The 18,418-nt window shown below is 54.7% G+C and overlaps 1 protein-coding gene across 2 annotated transcripts in view; it reads left to right on the top strand.

Annotated features, from left to right (window-relative positions):
• Window positions 1-2,329: 2,329 nt before the first annotated feature.
• IL4R (interleukin 4 receptor) overlaps window positions 2,330-18,418 on the top strand; it is a 34,249-nt gene continuing 18,160 nt past the window's right edge. For both annotated transcript variants that reach the window (XM_060172757.1, XM_060172758.1), the window contains exon 1: window positions 2,330-2,545. The gene's annotated coding sequence lies outside the window, so the exon portion shown is untranslated. The remainder of the gene's footprint in view (window positions 2,546-18,418) is intronic.

Raw genomic sequence — 18,418 nt, 5'->3', positions numbered from 1 at the left:
CCAGGGGATCGATCCTGGATCCTTGCACTTGTCCTTGCACTTTAGACTATGAACACTTAACCCTGTGCACCACCACCCAACCCCCAAATCCCGTTCTAAAAGTTTCTTTCTTTTTTCCTTTCCTTCTTTCTTTCTTTCTTTCTTTCTTTCTTTCTTTCTTTCTTTCTCTCTTTCTCTTTCCTTATTTCTTCCTTCCTTCCTTTCTTTCTCTCTCTTTTTTATTTGTTAGGACAGTGAGAAATTGAGAGAGGAAGATAGAGAGGGAGAGAGAAAGATAGACACCTGCAGACCAGCTTCACAACTTGTGAAGCAACCCCCCTTGCAGGTGGGTGGGGTGGAGAGGACTTGAACATGGGTCCTCATGCATGTGCTCAACTAGGTGTGTGCCATCGCCTGGCCCTATTCTTAAAAGTTTGTACAGATGAACATCCAATAGAAGCATTCAAGAGCATATGGCAGGTCCCACACACAGTCCCACAAATGTTAGCCCTGAATCTCACCCTGTCATTTCATCGGTGTTATGATCACCATCATCACCACCACTGGCATGCTTCTGTTTATCAATGGGAATCCTGTGTAGTAGAACTGCCTTGCTCTAGGTCATAGACACTCCATCAGACGTCCAGGTGTCTCCATGGCTGTACAAACAGGGCTTCCCCTGAGCCCTTTTGACCCAGCCTATTGGCTCTGCCCACAGAGCTTGCTGGCATAATAAAACACCCCCTTGGGGGTCGTTTGGTAGTGCAGTGGATTAAGCACACGTGGCACAAAGCGCTGGGACTGGTGTGAGGATTCCGGTTCGAGCCCCCGGCTCCCCACTTGCAGGGGAGTCGCTTCACAGGTGGTGAAGCAGGTCTGCAGGTGTCTGTCTTTCTCCCTCTCTGTCTTCCCCTCCTCTCTCCATTTCTCTCTATCCTATCCAACAACAATAACAACAACAATGATGATAACCACAACAACGATACAATACAACAACGGCAACAAAAGGGGGGAAAAGTGGCTTCCAGAAGCAGTGGATTTGTGGTGCAGACACCAAGCCCCAGCAATAACCCTGGAGACAAAAAAATAAAACACCCCCTTAACACCTGATCTAGCAGTCACCCTCTCTGATATTTACTCAAAGGTGTAGAAAGCATGTTCAAACAATACCGGCACGTGAGAGTTTATAGTAACCTTCTTTACAAATGACCCAAAATGAAAAACGCCGTGGAGTCCTTCCACAAGGGAATGGACAAATACTGAGACCAGCCAGAGGAGGCAACATTATTCTGTCCTAACAGGAAAAGGAGAAAAAAAAAGAGTTCAGAACCCATTTATCCTCTTCCTCCTATTACTTCACCCTCACTGGAAGTATGGATCAAAATTCTTTATGGGGTGCAGAAGGTTTGAGTTCTGGCTTCTGTAAGTGCTTCCCTGCTGAACATGGGCATTGGCAGGAGGGATCCATACTCCCAAGCCTATTTCTGTCTTTCCCTAGTGGGGGTGGAGCTCTGGGGAGGTGGAGTTCCAGGACACATTGGTGGGGTCCTCTGCCCAGGAAAGTCAGGATGGCATCATGCATGGTAGCATCTGCAACTTGGTGTCTGAGGCTGTGGTTGTGTCAGTTGTAGTTGATGGATTCTGTTTAGGTCTCCTGTATGTATTTCTTGTTTTGGGGGGAGAACCAATCCCTGTTACTCCCTGGCCACACCTCCTGGAAGTCCCCATCTTTTTTTTAGATATTTTAATTTTATTTTTGATAGAGACAGAGAAATTGAGCACGAAATGGGGATAGAGAGGGAGAGAGAGAGGCTTGCAGTACTGCCTTCTTGCTCCTGACAGTTTCCCTCCCTGCAGGTGGGAACAGGGAGCTTGAATCCAGGTACTTGATCCAGGGCGGGGCGGGGTGCAGGGGGCGGGCATGCAGACAGAGGCTGGGCCACGGCGGGGCAGGGTGCAGGGGGGGCGGGCATGCAGACAGAGGCTGGGCCAGGGCGGGGCGGGGTGCAGGGGGCGGGGTGCATGGAGGCGGGCATGGGCCTGGGCGGGACGGGGTGCAGGGGGCGGGCATACAGACAGAGGCTGGGCCAGGGCGGGGCGGGGTGCAGGGTGGCGGGTGCATGGAGGCGGGCATGGGCCTGGGCCGGACGGGGTGCAGGGGGGGCGGGCATGCAGACAGAGGCTGGGCCAGGGCGGGGCAGGGTGCAGGGGGCGGGCATGCAGACAGAGGCTGGGCCAGGGCGGGGCGGGGTGCAGGGTGGCGGGGTGCATGGAGGCGGGCATGGGCATGGGCTGGGTGCAGGGGCTGAGCAAAGTAGAGGAGTCCTGGCCCGGGCTCTGGCGTGAGGCAGGGGGCTGGGTGCAAGGGGAGGGCTTGCAGATAGAGGCTGGGCCAGGGCGGGGCGGGGTGCAGGGGGGGGCGGGCATGTGGACGCAGCCCCGGGCGGGGCTCAGGAAGCCGGGGCGGGAGGCAGGCGGCGCCCAGGAAAGCCCCGCAGCGGCCGGCACCCGGGGCTCCCCACTTTCCGCGCGGGCGCCGGCGGGGCGGATGGACCGGGGCACCCAGGTAGGACCCGGGGCTCCGGAGAGGTGGGGGCCTGGGGGTGGCGGGTACAGCGCGGCGGGGGACCCAGGACACCCCCCAGCGCGAGGATCGCCCGGCTCCGGCCATGTCCCGGGGGCGGCTGAACGTCGGGGCTGGGAAGGCTGGTGAGGGGGTTGGTCCCCCAAACTCTGCTGACCCAGTGAGGACGGCTATGGGGGCTGGGGGTCGAGGGAGGTCGTGAACTTGGGCGGAGGCAGGTCTTTGGCCACGCACCCCACCTTCCTTGGGGAACCACCTCCCAGCTCAGCACAGAGGAAGTCGGTGAAGCTTGGGGGGGTGTGTCTTCGGGGAAACTGAAGTTGGATTCGAACTCTTGGAGCCCAGGGAAGCACCGCCCACCTTAGACCTTCCTGCTCCTTACTGGAATATTGGACACAGGGTGGGAGAGCGCATAACCCCTCGGCTGGGTGCCACGGCAGTTCACATGAGGCCTCAAATGTGGAGCAGGATTCGAACCCAAGACGCCACCCTCACCCTCTCCCTTTCCCCTCTAAACAGTATTTATTAATCAAATCCTCTTGAGTGCTTGATTCCAATGCAGATTCCCTGGCCCCAACCATGCGATTCACATTCAACAAACACAGGAATCTGCATTTCTTTCTATTTATGTGCTTATTTTTATTGGACAGAGACAGAGTAGAGCGGGAGATAAAGAGGGAGAAAGATAGACATCTGCAGACCCGCTCCATCTCTCACGAAGCTTCCCCCCCTGCAGGTGGGGACCAGGGGCTTGAACCTGGGTCCTGGAGCATGGCAACACAGTAACTTTACTGGGTTCATCACAGCCAGGCCCCTGGAATCTGATTTCTTAGAATAAGGTGAGACTGGGGGCTGGTATGTCCTCCAGGGCAGAGCTGGGGTGTTCACATGCCCCCAGGTCAGCACTGCTCTTGATTCGAACCCTAGTCTGCTCAGCCTTCTGAGAGGTAGGACCTCCTCTGCCCCCCCCCCCCCATAATAGGTGAGCTTTTTGAAAGTAGGACATTTACTGGGATCTGGGTGCCATTGTTACGAAATCGCAACTGCTGTTTGTATGTGTGTGTGGCGGGGAGGTGGTGGGGACTGAGGCTGGGATGGGCTTTGAGACAGGGGTAGTTATGCAACCACTCATCTTTCACTGTGCGCCAGTCCAGTCGGGGGATGCTTCAGTGTGGTCGCAGGGCTCCGGCGCTTGCCTTAAGGGACTTCTCCAAAGGAGGCTGTGACCAGCTCTTGGTGCTGAGGGTGGGGGTGGTCAGCAGGCAGGAGAGGGCAACAGAGCCAGAGACAGTGGGGCCAGACCCAGAGGAGAAGGCCAGCGTGTCCTATGTCTGCCTGCTCGGAGGGAGAATCTGCCCTGCAGGGGGGGGGGGTAGCTACTATCCGGCCTCTGTAGTTACAACACACCCAGTTCCTGGCAGGTCCGGGATGGCCTGAGGATTTCCAAATTCTTGGCGGTGACTCAGTCCCAGGTGATACGTTTTGATGGGGCACAGACTTTGCCAATCGCAGGGGCAGGGGTGGGGTGACCCCCCAAACAGCCCAGTGATGCCAGGACTCAAAAAGGAAGCTGCGACAAAACACTGGATGCAGAGAAAACAGTGCCAGGACCCCACCTCTCCCTAGCCATGCCCCTCTCCCAGGAGGGAGGAGAGAGTTGGGGGGTCCTATGACACCCCCCCCCACATACACACACACACACAAACACGAAGACACCTGGGGCTTTGTTTTCCTGTCTTGGTAACTTCAGAGCCTCAGGCATGAGAGTCTCTGCATAACTTTTATGCTATCTAACCCCCACTCTGTAAAGTGACTTTTTTCAGGGGACGCATCACCTCCAGCAAACAAAGCATTCATGTAACTATTTTTTGTTCTCTGGAGGAGGAGGAGGTGGAGGAGGAGGAGGAGGAGGAGGAGGCATTCTGGAATCAGACTTGGCCAAGTTCCAATACGTCTCAGCTACTGGTTCTGTGGCTATCTCCTCAGATCCTCTGTTTACCCATTTGTAACTTTATAGCAAAGTCTCTATACCCTTGTAGTGGTGAAGCGTCCTCCCCCTGCAAGTTGGGGGGGGGGTGCGGCTTGAACCTGGGTCCTTGTGCATGCTAACGTGTGGGTTCAACCCAGTGCGCCCTGCCCTAGGGTCTCCAGAACAGAGTTTGTTCCAAAAGTAAGTAAACCCTCCTGGCTGGGAGCCCTGTTGTGTTTTGCATCACCAAAGCTTCACAGTCCTGAGAGAGAGAGAGAGAGAGAGATCTGGAGACGCCACAGCCCCAAAGCTTCCCCCAGTGTGGTGGGGGCCAGGCTGGAACCTGGATCACACGCACTGCAGCTCAGTGCATCACCATGCCTGTGGCTTTCCCCCAGGTGCCAGTTTCCCGGGATGGCCGCAAGGGACGTCTCTTCCTGGTGGCCAGGAGGTGGAACCCCATTTATCTGGGAGGGGAGTCCCGGCAGTCTGGAACCAGGGGGCTATCTGAGCTCTTGGAAAGCATGGATCTGAGCAGCCCCCCATGGAGGCCAGGGTTGGGTGGGGGGGGTTGCAGGGGCCAAGGGCCCCACATCACACCAGTCCCACGACAAACCCCTATCAGAAGGGCGCTGGTTTGTGGCTGGCTGCCAGCAAGTCATTCACCCCGATTCTTTGAGCCCAAGGTAAAGAGAGAAGACCTGGGGGAGGGGTGTGTGTATGAAGGCAGGGATCCCTGGTTCCTGTCTAAGGCAGTTGCCCCCTCGCTGTGTGATCTGGAGAAAGTCACTCAACCTCTCTGAGCCTTGCTTTGCCCCTGGACAGTGGGATGGGGACATGGCAGGGCATCCACCAGTGCATCTTCATTCCTTTCCTGTGGGCCAGTGGCCACTGCATCCTCTCCCTACAGCACAGCTCCGCACCTGGCCTACATTCTCATTTATTTGTTTATATATTTATTATTATTTTTTTACTATCTTTATTTATTGGATAGTAACAGCCGAAATCGAGAGGGAAGGGGGTGATAGAAAGGGAGAGAGACAGACACCTGCAGCCCTGCTTCATCACTGGTACATCTTTCCCCCTGCAGGTGGGGACCAGGGGCTTGAACCCAGGTCCTTGTGCATTATAGCGTGTGTGCTCAACCAGGTGCGCCACTGCCCAGCCCCTCGTTCATTTATTTATCTGCTTATGTATTTTGATTTTATTTATTTTGGCTACCAGGGTTATCACTGGGGCTCGGCGCCTGCATTATGAATCCATCGCTCCTGGGGCCCCCCCCCCCTTTCTTTAACAGGACTGAGAGAAATTGAGAGGGAGGGAGATCATGAAGGGTGGAGAAAGGTAGACACCTGCAGACCTGCTTCACTTCCCCCTGCAGGTGGGGAGCTGGCGGCTCGAGTATTTGCTCAAGGTGATATATACACTTTACCTGGTGCACTTACTGCCCAGCTCCCTACTTAGATGTTTTTAGATAGAGGCAGGAAGGGAAAGTGGAAGAGACAGAGACCACAGCATCAAAGCTTCCTTCAAGGTGGTGGGAACCAGGCTCAAACCCTCCCCACACCCCACCTGCATTCATTCCTTCTTCCTGTGTTTATTTACTGAGCACATCTGAACTGACACGGAGGGGAAGGTCTGTCCCCTCTAATTTCATCACGAGCCGTCATCTCCTGGAAGCCCAAGTTCTTCTCTGACCTGATCAGGAATGTGACCCACTGTGACTCGAACCCTAGGCCCTTGGGAGCCAGTTTTTCTCTGGCACAGCTGCTCAGACAGCCTCCGTGCAGAAGCTGGAGTGAAGGGGTGGGGCACTGGGTATTACTCAGACCCGTGGGGGTAGTGGGGGTAAGGCGGGCGGGGTTGGGGGTGAGTGGTGAATTGGTTCTTTCTTTCTTTTTTTTTCTTTTTGCTTTCTTTGCTTTAACCCAAGCTGACCTTTCTGTAATTTGATTAATTCCGACTTCTGAGACACGCCTGGCCCCCAGGAGTTCCATCAGAGATAAGGAGGGGGGCGTCATTCGTGGCCTAACGTGTCATTGCTAGGAAGAAGGCAAAGGGGAGGGAGTGGGGGGAGGTGAGGGGGAAAGACAGAAGACGGAGGCCTGGGGGAGGGAGGACAGCAGGCCAGGCCGGGGGCGGGGGCGGGGAGCCGCAGAGGACCCGATAAGGGCCCCGTGTACCCTGAAATCCACTTCCGGGACTGCTGCTGCCCCCGCTCCCACCTCCTGTCACTCCCCCTGCTCGGGTCTGTCTGTGCTTTTGCCTTTCCAAGAAATGGTGATTCCTCTGAGGCTTGAGGCCCCACGCTAGTTGACTCATTCTCACTCTGGGGGTGAAGGCTCCCCCAAAGAAGTCTGGGTCCTCACTAAAGCAGACCTGGGTGCTGGGACCTGCTGGGCGGTCCGCAGGCTTTGTCCCTTCACCACCTGCCTCCCGGGATCCAGGGCTAGAGGGAGGAAGTGGATCCCTGGGAGAGGAAGCATCCTTGACCCCAAAAGGTTTGACCAAACTGATTTCCTGGGGAAAAAAAGGGGGGGGGCGTCAAGGGGGAACAACTCTGAGGAGCTGCCTGAGGATTCATCTTATTTATATCTCTTTTAAAAATATTTTTTTATTTCATATTAATGAGATACAGGGAGAAAGACAGAAAGAGAGAAAAGACCAGAGCCCTGTTCAGCTCTGACTCATGGCAGTGCTGGGGATTGAACCTGGAATCTCAGAGCCTGAGGCAAGAGAGTCTTTTTGCAGAATCATTATGCTGTCTATCACCGCCCTCCACCCCCATCTTATTATCTTATTTATATTTTTTTAACAGGAGCCCTGCTCAGCTTCTGGCTTCTGGTAGTGTCAGGGACCAAACCCTTGGACCCTTGGAACCTCAGACACAAGAGTCCTTTTATTAAAAGTTAATTTTAGGGGTTGGGTGGTGGCTCAGCGGGTTAAGCGCACATAGTACAAAGAGCAAGGACCCATGCAAGGATCCCAGTTTGAGCCCTGGCTCCCCACCTGCAGGGGTTGGCTTCACAAGCTCTCTCTCTCTCCCTTTCTGTCTCCCTCTCGTCTCTCAATTTCTCCGTCCTGTCCAATAAAATGGAAACAAGTGGGGGGTCAGGCGGTAGCACAGCAGGTTAAGCGTACATGGCGCAAAGTGCACGGACCAGCATAAGGATCTCGGTTTGAGTCCCTGACTCCCCACCTGCAGGGGGTCGCTTGGCAGGAGGTGAAGCAGGTCTGCAGGTGTCTGTCTTTCTCTCCCCCTCTCTGTCTTCCCCTCCTCTCGAGATTTCTCTCTGTCCTATCTAACAACAATAACAGCAATGCCAACAATAATAATGACGACAACAAGGGTAACAAACAAGGGCAACAAAAATGGGAAAAGTGGCCTCCAGGAGCAGGGGATTCTTATAGCAGGGATGGCTGGCTGGGGTAGGGCTGTGGGTTTTTCCTGGGGCTGTAACATCTACAGGATTCGCATCCAGGCCCCACTGACCCAGCACCATAGGAGGCAGATAACACTGGAGGCAAAAGTAAAATGATAATTATTTTATTTATTTGAAAGGATGGAGAGAAATTAAGAGGGATGGGTTACAAGAGGAAGAGGAGAGAGAGAGAGGTGGAGGGGGGGGGCGCTGCAGCACTGCTTCACTGCCAGAAAAGCTTCCCCCTGCCAGTGGGGACTGAGGGCTTGAACCGGGATCCTCACTAGCTCCTGGTACTGTATGCACTCAGTCACAGGTGCCACCTCCCAGCCCGTGAGAGTCCTCCTGGCAGAACCACCAGACCTTCCGCTGGGATCTTGCATGTGGGTTTCTGAGGGGCCTTACGCCCCACAGCGGCCCAGAGGTGACAGCCCACCTCATTCTGGAAGGGGACGTCTGGAAATCGCAGGAGAGGACACAGAAGCTGCAAAGGCCCTGCAGCAGCAGGAGCAGGCTGGGTGCCCTGACTCACACACCAGGAAGTGCCATGGCCGTGTGGCAGGGGGTGGTGGGATGAGGTGGAGGCACCAGGCTGGCTAGGGGGCGGGGAGGGGGGGCAGGGTTAAACAGTAGCCCCCCACCACCACCACCACCACAACCACCACCGGCCTATCTGTTCTAGCCTGTGTGTGTGATCAATCAATCACCTCTTAGATCAGACAGCAGGCCCTGAGTGGGTGGCTGCTGACCTGTCCGCGAGTCACACAGTTTAGAAGCCAGCCAGGGCAGGACTGTGACCTCTGCTCAAGGCAGGATTTGCACCCAGGCCTCACTGACCCAGCCCCATAGGGGGGCAGAGCGGGGGTTGTGGGCGGGGGTCGTAGCCTAATGGCTATGCAAAGAGACTCTCATGCCTGAGGCCCCAAAATCCCAGGTTCAACCCCATGTACCACCGTAAGCCAGAGCTAAGCAGTGCTCTGGTGTTTCTCTCTGTGTGTGTCTCTCTCTCTGCATCTCTCAAAAATAAAAATAAATAAACACTAAAAAAAAGAAAAAAGAAAAAAAAAGTAAAGGACTCTGGTTCTAGATCATCTGGGGGAGGGTGGGAGGGGGGAGGAAGCTCACAAGGTCTTCCTGGCGCTGCCTTCTTTGCCTCTGCAGAAGAGGAAGTCCAGACAGCTCCCCTCTGTGGCAACCTTCCAAACCCGCAGAGCCGGCTTCCCTCCGCACAGCCCTGCCCCAGCCAGCCAGCCAGCCAGGCAGGAACCTTCCAGGAGCCAAATTCCTCTTCAGCTCCTGCCCGGAGCACATCTTTCCAGAGAGGTGTCCAAAACAGCTTTCTAGGAGTCTCTGGGACTGCTGGCCTCTGGCTCCACCCTTTGCAGATAAACACTAACTGACTTCTGGGACTCCACGGACACTGTCCTTTCTGTCATTCTTCTCCGACCCTGAGGAATTGGAGAAAGAGTTCAGTCTAGCTCTGGCCACAGTCCAACTGATCAGAGTCCCAGATAAAGCGCACTGCCTCCTGGAACACTTGTCACCCACCTCCTTGGGCCAGGAGCCCATACCTCTGCTAATGCATCCCGTTGATAATCCCACTGGGCTTGTCAGCTGACACTTCCAGCTCTCTTCTGCTTGAGCTGCTTTCAGACAACGCCTCTTCCAAGCTGAGAGGCCTCCTTTGAGGCTCACGGTAGTTTTTCATCTTTTCCTGTTTTCTTGTTTTTTTTTTTTTCCTCCAGGGTTATTGCTGCGCTCGGTGCCTGCACCATGAATCCACCGCTCCTGGAGGCCATTTTTTCCCCTTTTTTTGTTGCCCTTGTTGTTGTAGCCTCGCTGTGGTTATTATTATTGTCATTGTTGATGTTGTTCATTGTTGGATAGGACAGAGAGAAATGGAGAGAGGAGGGGAAGATAGAGAGGGGGAGAGAAAGACAGACACCTGCAGACCTGCTTCACCGCCTGTGAAGCGACTCCCCTGCAGGTGGGGAGCCGGGGGCTGGAACCCGGATCCTTAAGCGGGTCCTTGCGCTTTGAGCCACATGCGCTTAACCCACTGCACCACCGCCTGACCCCCCTTTTCCTGTTTTCTAATCGACCTCAGATGACAAATTTTTTCCCCTCCCTTCTTCTCTGAGTATTACCCTGGCTTCATTCCATAGGTCTTGTTACACAATGCCACACACCACTGTTGAATAGCTTCTAATTTCTCTTCTGGGTAGAGCCTTTTGGACTTTAGATGATTCTGAGGTGGGTGGAATTTTTGCAATTACTGTTGATTGATGTCTAGATGATGTTTAGAACAGTCAGCGCATGTGGCTTCTGCAATCTCAGTTGTGGAGAATTTGTTGAGATCTTTGTCAGATATTCTGGTTGACTTTACTACGTGGTCTTTTTATATTTCAAAGGATATATCCTTTCTGCTGGCTGAAAAGTTATATATTTAGGGACCAGGGGATAGCACAGCAGTTTATACAACAGACTTTCCTGCATGAGGCTTATGGATCCCTGGTTCAATCCCCGGCATCACCATTGGCCAGAGATGAGCAGGGCTCAGGTGAAAGGGTATAGACATTTATCAAGGTGCTCATTGGAGCTTCACATTTTCTTCCCCTTTTCCTGGAGAGGATCTATTAATTTCTCCTTGGCCTTCTCTTAGTTCTTTGCTTTACTTTAGGTCTTGAATGAAATAGAATAGAAAACAAACATAGAATTTCCATGGTGTTGCCTCTCTTTGGTGAATCCCTGGACTTCTGTACAAACTAGGCACTTTCCTCTCACGTAGTGTATGGACGCATTGAATGCTCTTCTGTATGGTATTTGTCCTGTTGTCTTTCCTTGCATTTATTTCTCTTTTTAAGGATTGATTTATTTATGAGAGAGAGAGAGAATAAGAACCAGAGCATCACTTTGGCACCCACAATGCTGAGGACTGAACTTAAGGAGGCATTACTCCATTACTTTTTACCAGTTTTCTTTCTTTGTTTTTTTTATTGTTGTTGTAGTTATTGTTGTTGTTGTTGATGTCATCATTGTTGTTGGATAGGACAGAGAGAAATGGAGAGAGGAGGGGAAGACAGAGGGGGGAGAGAAAGACAGACACCTGCAGACCTGCTTCACCGCCTGTGAAGCGACTCCCTTGCAGGTGGGGGGGGCTCCAACCGGGATCCTTACGCCACATGCGCTTAACCCTCTGCGCTACCACCCGACTCCCACTCTGTCACTTTTGATGAAAAGCCTTTCCCCTTTGGAGGTGCCAGTGTCAGGGGTCTCACTTGTGACCCTTTTCCTCTTGTTGGGGGGGGGGGTCTTCTGGGTCTCAGGACAGCCCCTCCCCCAGTCTGAGAGCCCCTCCCTCACCGCAGGTGATTGTAATCCTAAGAGAAACTGCAGGTGTGGGTGCAGTTCTTATAAACCAAATCCTTCTCCAGGAATTGCGATTCAAATTCCCTCGCAAGCTTTGTTGCTACGGTGTCTTAAATTCTTCCCTTGTTCTCTCTTTGTTTTTCTGTCTCTGTCTGTCTGTACCTGAGAATGTCAGCCTGGAGCAGTGAAGTCCTGGCAGTGACAGAAACCAAGCTGGCAAGGTAGCTCTTTTGTGGCTGGTGTGCCGACCCCCACCGACCTGGGTCAGCCTGCCTTTCCTTCCCTCCCGTCATCCTTTTACTTTTGGAATGAACCCAGGACCTTGTCGTGCAGAGTCTACTAAAAAAGCCTTCCAGGCTCAGACTTTTGTTTTATTGAAAGAGGCAGAGGAGAGGGAAAGAAGAGACCACAGCCCTGCCCCATCCTCCACGGGGCTCCCTGGGTGCTGTGCATGGTGCTGAGAGAGGAGAGACCCCACAGCCCTGCCCACCCTCCATGGGGCTCCCTGGGTGCTGTCCATGGTGCTGAGAGAGGAGAGACCCCACAGCCCTGCTCCACCCTCCATGGGGCTCCCTGGCTGTGCATGGTGCTGAGAGAGGAGAGACCCCACAGCCCTGCCCACCCTCCATGGGGCTCCCTGGGTGCTGTGCATGGTGCTGAGAGAGGAGAGACCCCACAGCCCTGCCCCACCCTCCACGGGGCTCCCTGGGTGCTGTGCATGGTGCTGAGAGAGGAGAGAACCCACAGCCCTGCCCACCCTCCACAGGGCTCCCTGGGTGTTGTGCATGGTGCTGAGAGAGGAGAGACCCCACAGCCCTGCCCCACCCTCCATGGGCTCCCTGGGTGTTGTGCATGGTGCTGAAAGAGGAGAGAACCCACAGCCCTGCCCCACCCTCCATGGGCTCCCTGGGTGCTGTGCATGGTGCTGAAAGAGGAGAGAACCCACAGCCCTGCCCCACCCTCCACGGGGCTCCCTGGGTGCTGTGCAGGGTGCTGAGAGAGGAGAGAACCCACAGCCCTGCCCACCCTCCATAGGGCTCCCTGGGTGCTGTGCATGGTGCTGAGAGAGGAGAGAACCCACAGCCCTGCCCACCCTCCACGGGGCTCCCTGGGTGCTGTGCATGGTGCTGAGAGAGGAGAGACCCCACAGCCCTGCCCACCCTCCATGGGGCTCCCTGGGTGCTGTCCATGGTGCTGAGAGAGGAGAGACCCCACAGCCCTGCCCACCCTCCATGGGGCTCCCTGGGTGCTGTGCATGGTGCTGAGAGAGGAGAGACCCCCCACAGCCCTGCCCACCCTCCAGGGGGCTCCCTGGGTGCTGTCCATGGTGCTGAGAAGAAAGACCCCCCCCCCTCTACACACACACACACACACACACACACACACACACAGCCTGCCCACCCTCCATGGGCTCCCTGGGTGCTGTGCATGGTGCTGAGAGAGGAGAGAACCCACAGCCCTGCCCACCCTCCACAGGGCTCCCTGGGTGTTGTGCATGGTGCTGAGAGAGGAGAGACCCCACAGCCCTGCCCCACCCTCCATGGGCTCCCTGGGTGCTGTGCATGGTGCTGAAAGAGGAGAGAACCCACAGCCCTGCCCACCCTCCACGGGGCTCCCTGGGTGCTGTGCAGGGTGCTGAGAGAGGAGAGAACCCACAGCCCTGCCCACCCTCCAGGGGGCTCCCTGGGTGCTGTGCATGGTGCTGAGAGAGGAGAGACCCCCCCACAGCCCTGCCCACCCTCCAGGGGGCTCCCTGGGTGCTGTCCATGGTGCTGAGAAGAAAGACCCCCCCCCCCTACACACACACACACACACACAGCCTGCCCACCCTCCATGGGCTCCCTGGGTGCTGTGCATGGTGCTGAGAGAGGAGAGACCCCACAGCCCTGCCCCACTCCCTATGCAGTGCTCCCTCCCTATTCATGGTAGTGTCTTGTCAGAGCTTGACCCCAGGGCCTTGACCCCAGGGCATTCCGGGTGAGCTCTCCTCAGGCCCCACTTCACCTTTTTCTTGCGACTTACATGCACAGCACCCTGCTGGAATCCGAGAACCTTCTCCATGCTGTTATGGGGTGGGTCATGGAGGGGGATGCTCAAAGATGAGTACCTGCCCCACTTTGGTCCCCCCCCCCCCCGGCTGCCTCTCTGTCTCCCTGCTGTCACCCAGAGGCAGGCAGGCCTGGCTTCACTTCTTCAACGAGGAGACTGAGGTTCAGAGGGGGCTCCCTGCTTGTCCCGGCCGTTTGCTCAAATCTGTACTTTCTTCCTTGTCCTGGACGTCTGCCCATGAGATATTTCCTCCCGTCTATGTCCCCGTGACCCCACTCAGGAATGATAAGGGGTGAGACATCAGGAAGCACCCAAAGGCCAGCACCCCCGCCCCACGTCTGGGGGCAGAAAGTGAGCTGGGGCTCGTATCTGTGCCGGGGTTTGTCCACGGGGCAAAGTCCTGGGCTCTGTGGACACAGGCTCCGGGAGAGGGCGGGGCAGTTCCTGATGGGGCCAAGGTCCAGCTGGGCCATTTCCTGCTCATCACCTGGGGGTGGGGGGTGAGGCATCTGCTCACACCTCCAGGGTTCAAACCCCAGCCACACCGTGTCCTTGCTGTGCGTCCTCAGGCAGCTTCCTGGGCCCCTCTGGGCTGCTTCCCAGGGTCTGCAGTAAGGATGAGGGTACTTACACCTACAGTTGTTGCTCAGGTTGACTATTTTTATTATTTTATGTTATTTATCATTATCATTATTATTATTATTTTGCCTCCAGGGTTATCACTGGGGCTACCTGCCAGCACCAGGAATCCACTGCTCCTGGTGGCCTTTTTTTTTTTTTTCATTTTATTGGATAGGACAGAGAGAAATTGAGAGAGGAGGAGAGATAGTGAGGGAGAGAGAAAGAGAGACACCTGCAGGCCTGTTTCATTGTTTGTAAAGCTTTCCCCCTGCAGGTGGGGAGTGAGCGCTTGAACCCTGCTCCCTGAGCTTAGTGTTATGTGAGCTTAACCGGATATGCCACCACCCAGCCCTCCAGTTTTTTTTTTTCCCTTTGAGAGCACAGAGAGAAATTGAGAGGTGGAGGGAGACCTGAGAGTCAGGCAGTAGCGCAGCGGGTTAAGTGCAGGTGGCACAAAGCGCAAGAACCAGCGTAAGGATCCCAGTTCGAGCCCCCGGCTTCCCACCTGCAGGGGAGTCACCTCACAGGCGGTGAAGCAGGTCTGCAGGTGTCTCTCTTTCTCTCCCCCTCTCTGTCTTCCCCTCCTCTCTCCATTTCTCTCTGTCCTATCCAACAACAATGACATCAATAACAAAAACAATAATAACTGCGGTAATAAAACAACAAGGGCAACAAAAGGGAATAAATAAATAAATATTCAAGAAAAAGAAAAAGAGACCTGCAGATATGCTTCATTGCTTGTGAAGCTTCCCCCCCCCCACACACACACACCTCCCACCCCTGCAGGTGGGGACTGGGGACTTGAACCCAGGTCCTCACACGTGGTGATGTGTATTCTGAGCCAGGTGTACCAACCACCCTTGCCCCTCGTTGTTCATGTTGTTTACCTCAGTGAAGTTCAAGTGCCAGGCGGTTCGCTGGGGGAGGGGGACCCAGGCAGAAGGGCCTAGGTCACAGCCTCCTGTGACCCGAAGTGGCTTCTCTGGACCTCAGGGAGCCAGGACTGCGGCTCAGACGGCCCAAATCGAATCAGCACCCTGGGACCAGACTCCTCGCCTCTGCGATGCAATAACCCTATAATGAGACCCAGTCACTCGCTCCTGGCACTAACTCCTGGGGGGATGGGAGGGGCTGCACCAGGGAATCTTTCTGCACCAGATCGGGCAGTGTTCACCCAGTGGCTGAAGCAGAACATTCCAGCCCTTGGGGTAGCTCCTCAGCCTCTGCTTACCTCCCAGACCTATGCACCCCCCTCCCCAATTCCTGGGGGCCACCCAAGTGTTGTGATAGAGGCTTGTCTGGTTAGGTGGCGAAAGTGACTGGGGGGGGCAGTGGTCAGGGATGGGGAGGGGCTGGCCACGGGGGGACCCCCAGCGTGTAATTAGGGAGTTGGTTCAGGCTGAGTGGGCCCCGCTCAGTGGCCAGTGGTTGTGCTACTCTCAGGTTCAGGGACACCCCCGTTACCAGGCCTCCCTACACCCAGCCTCCTTGCTGGCCACTGCCTCTGCGCTTGACCCCACAGTTTGGAGGAGTGACCCCCAACCTTCCCAGTGGCTTCCCTTCTGTCTCAAATGTCTGTTAAAGCAAAGAATGAAAAGATGAATGAGGGAGTCGGGCTGTAGCACAGTGGGTTAAGCGCAGGTGGCGCAAAGCGCAAGGACCGGAGTAAGGATCCCGGTTCGAGCCTCCGGCTTCCCACCTGCAGGGGAGTCGCTTCACAGGCGGTGAAGCAGGTCTGCAGGTGTCTGTCTTTCTCTCTCCCTCTCTATCTTCCCCTCCTCTCTCCATTTCTCTCTGTCCTATCCAACAACGACAACAACAATAATAACTACAACAATAGAACAACAAAGGCTATAAAAGGGAATAAATAAATAAAATAAATATTAAAAAAGAAAAGATGAATGAATGAATGAATGAATGAGTGAATGGCTTTTTGAGCACCGGCTGGAACCGGAACATAGTAGTACTGACAAGAGTAGGTGCCCAGCCGCTGGTGCAAAGTCCCCTCCCATTTTGGGGTGGAGCTGCCGACTGGCTCCTGGGAACCCCAGCCCCAGGGACAAGTGCGGCTGTACCCACCTCTCACCCTCCTCCACCCGCCTGCTTGTGGTTTGTGGGCCAGGGAGGCTGGGTGGGGTGTGTGTCCACCCCCCTGGGTTCAGGTAGAATGTTCTGGAAGCCCCAGGCTTCTGGCAGCTCAGGACCACTCTCCTCCAGAATGTGACTTATTTGGGGGTGCTCTCTCTCTGGCTTTCACTGCTGGTTCCGTGCTCTGTGGCCTTGGCCCCTGCTCTCCCTGGTCCTGCCACTTCCTGCTTGGCCCACAAGGTGGTAAGGACAGCACATCCAGGGGTGGCGAGCGGGTCGGGGCTGCATTTCAACAGACAACAAGACGGGAGTCGGGCTAGCGCAGTGGGTTAAGCACACGTGGCAGGACCTGCGTAAGGATCCCTGTTCGAGCCCCTGACTCCCCACCAGCATGGGAGTTGCTTCACAAGCGGTGAAGCAGGTCTGCAGGTGTCTGTCTTTCTCTCCCCCCTCTGTCTTCCCCTTCTCTCTCCATTTCTCTCTGTCCTATCCAACAATGAAGACATCAATAACAACAACAATAAAAAAGACTTTTTTTAAAAAAAGGGCAACAAGACACAGTGGGCCAAGGGTGGGTGGGGTCCCAGGGTTCCTCTGGCTCTGTGAACCCCCCCCCCCCCAGCAAGTGGTCTGACCTGGCTGCATCTCAGGTCTCCCCCTCTGTGAAGCTAGAGGTGGGGCATGTTAAAGTCCTATTGATGGGCGTGGCCAGAGGATCGGGAACCCGGAGGGTGGATGGGTGGGAGCCCGCGGAGGAACAGAGAACCCTGAGTTTGCTTTGGCTGTGTGGTCACCTTCACTTGTCGGGTCACTGTGCCTTGGGCAGATGCTGTTGAGTGCGGGCAGTGGCATCCTTTAGGCTCTGGGGACAAAGCAGTGACAGATAGACAGACAGGAAGCTCACAGGTAGTGACGGGACATGATTCTGAAGCACCTGCAAAAACAGCTCACCTGGACAGTTTGTTGCTTTGCCATGTGGGTGGCCCAGCTCCGGGCTGGTCCCCACAGCACTGGAGGAAGCTTCACTGCTGTGGCCTTTGTCTTCTATCTTAAATAATCACCTGCATGGTAGAGAAAACACTGGACTGTCACATATGAGGTCCTGCGTTCAAACCCCGGCATTGTCTGTGCCAGAGCGAGGCTCTGCTTCTCCTCCTTCTCCTCCTTCTCTCACCCATGAATAAATAAATCAACTTAAGGAAAAAAAAAAGCAAATCATCATCATAAAAGGAAAGACTCCCCAGAGATCTCCTCCGCTCTTCTGGAAGGTGAAGGCTTCCAGAACTAGCACAGAACCCACAGAACTTTCTCAGGCTCTGCTTGTGCTGTGTGTGGTTGTTTGTGTGTGTGTATTTTTGTGTGTGTCTGTATGTGTGTCTCTGTATGTGTGTTGGTGTGTGTGTCTCTGTGTGTGTCTGTGCTGGTGTGTGTGTGTATCTGTGTCTGTGTGTGTGTTTGTGTGTGTTTTGTTGTGTGTGTATCTGTGTGTGTGTCTTGGTGTGGATATGTTGGTGTGTGTATCTGTCTGTGTCTGTCTCTGTGTGTGTGTTGGTGTGTGTGTGTGTTGGTGTGTGTGTCTGTGTGTGTCTGTCTGTCTGTGTGTTGGTGTGTGTGTCTCTGTGTGTGTGTCTGTGTGTGTTGGTGTGTGTCTGTGTGTTGGTGTGTGTCTGTGTGTGTGTGTTGGTGTGTGTGTCTGTGTGTCTGTCTCTCTGTGTGTTGTTGTGTGTGTCTGTCTGTCTGTCTCTGTGTGTGTGTTGGTGTGTGTTGGTGTGTGTGTCTGTCTGTCTCTGTGTGTGTGTTGGTGTGTGTGTGTTGGTGTGTGTGTGTGTGTTGGTGTGTGTCTGTGTGTGGAGGGGGCTTAGTTCGGCGCCTCTCATCACACACAGAGCTTTGTGTGTCCGTACAGCTGTCAGGACCCGGGGCAGGTGCGTTCATCACGGGGTCCCAGAGTTGTCCTTTCATAGCCACCCCTCCCTCCAGCTCCACCCTCCTCCCCGCCGCTGGTCTGTTCTCTGTTTCCATCATTCTGTCATTCCTAGAATGTTACATAAATGGAATCACAGTGCTTTGCTGGCTGCCCTATTGGATTGGCCTTTTGCACCCTGGGGCTGGCTGGGGATTGCTTCTGAGGCAGGAATTCTCTCTGCCTCTCCCTCTCTCCAATTTGCCACAGGGTTATCACAGCGACTGAATGCCAACACGATAAATCCATCGCTCCTGGTGGTCTTCCCCCCTTCCCTTTCTTTCTTTCTTCCTTTCTTTCTTTATTATTGATATGGGACAGAGAGAAATCAAGAGGGATGGGGAGATAGGGAGAGAGACAGAGAGACACCTGTA

The sequence above is a fragment of the Erinaceus europaeus genome, chromosome 15 (genome assembly GCF_950295315.1).
Source record: "Erinaceus europaeus chromosome 15, mEriEur2.1, whole genome shotgun sequence".
Lineage (NCBI taxonomy): Eukaryota > Metazoa > Chordata > Mammalia > Eulipotyphla > Erinaceidae > Erinaceus > Erinaceus europaeus.
This window is presented reverse-complemented; position numbering and strand designations above follow the sequence as displayed.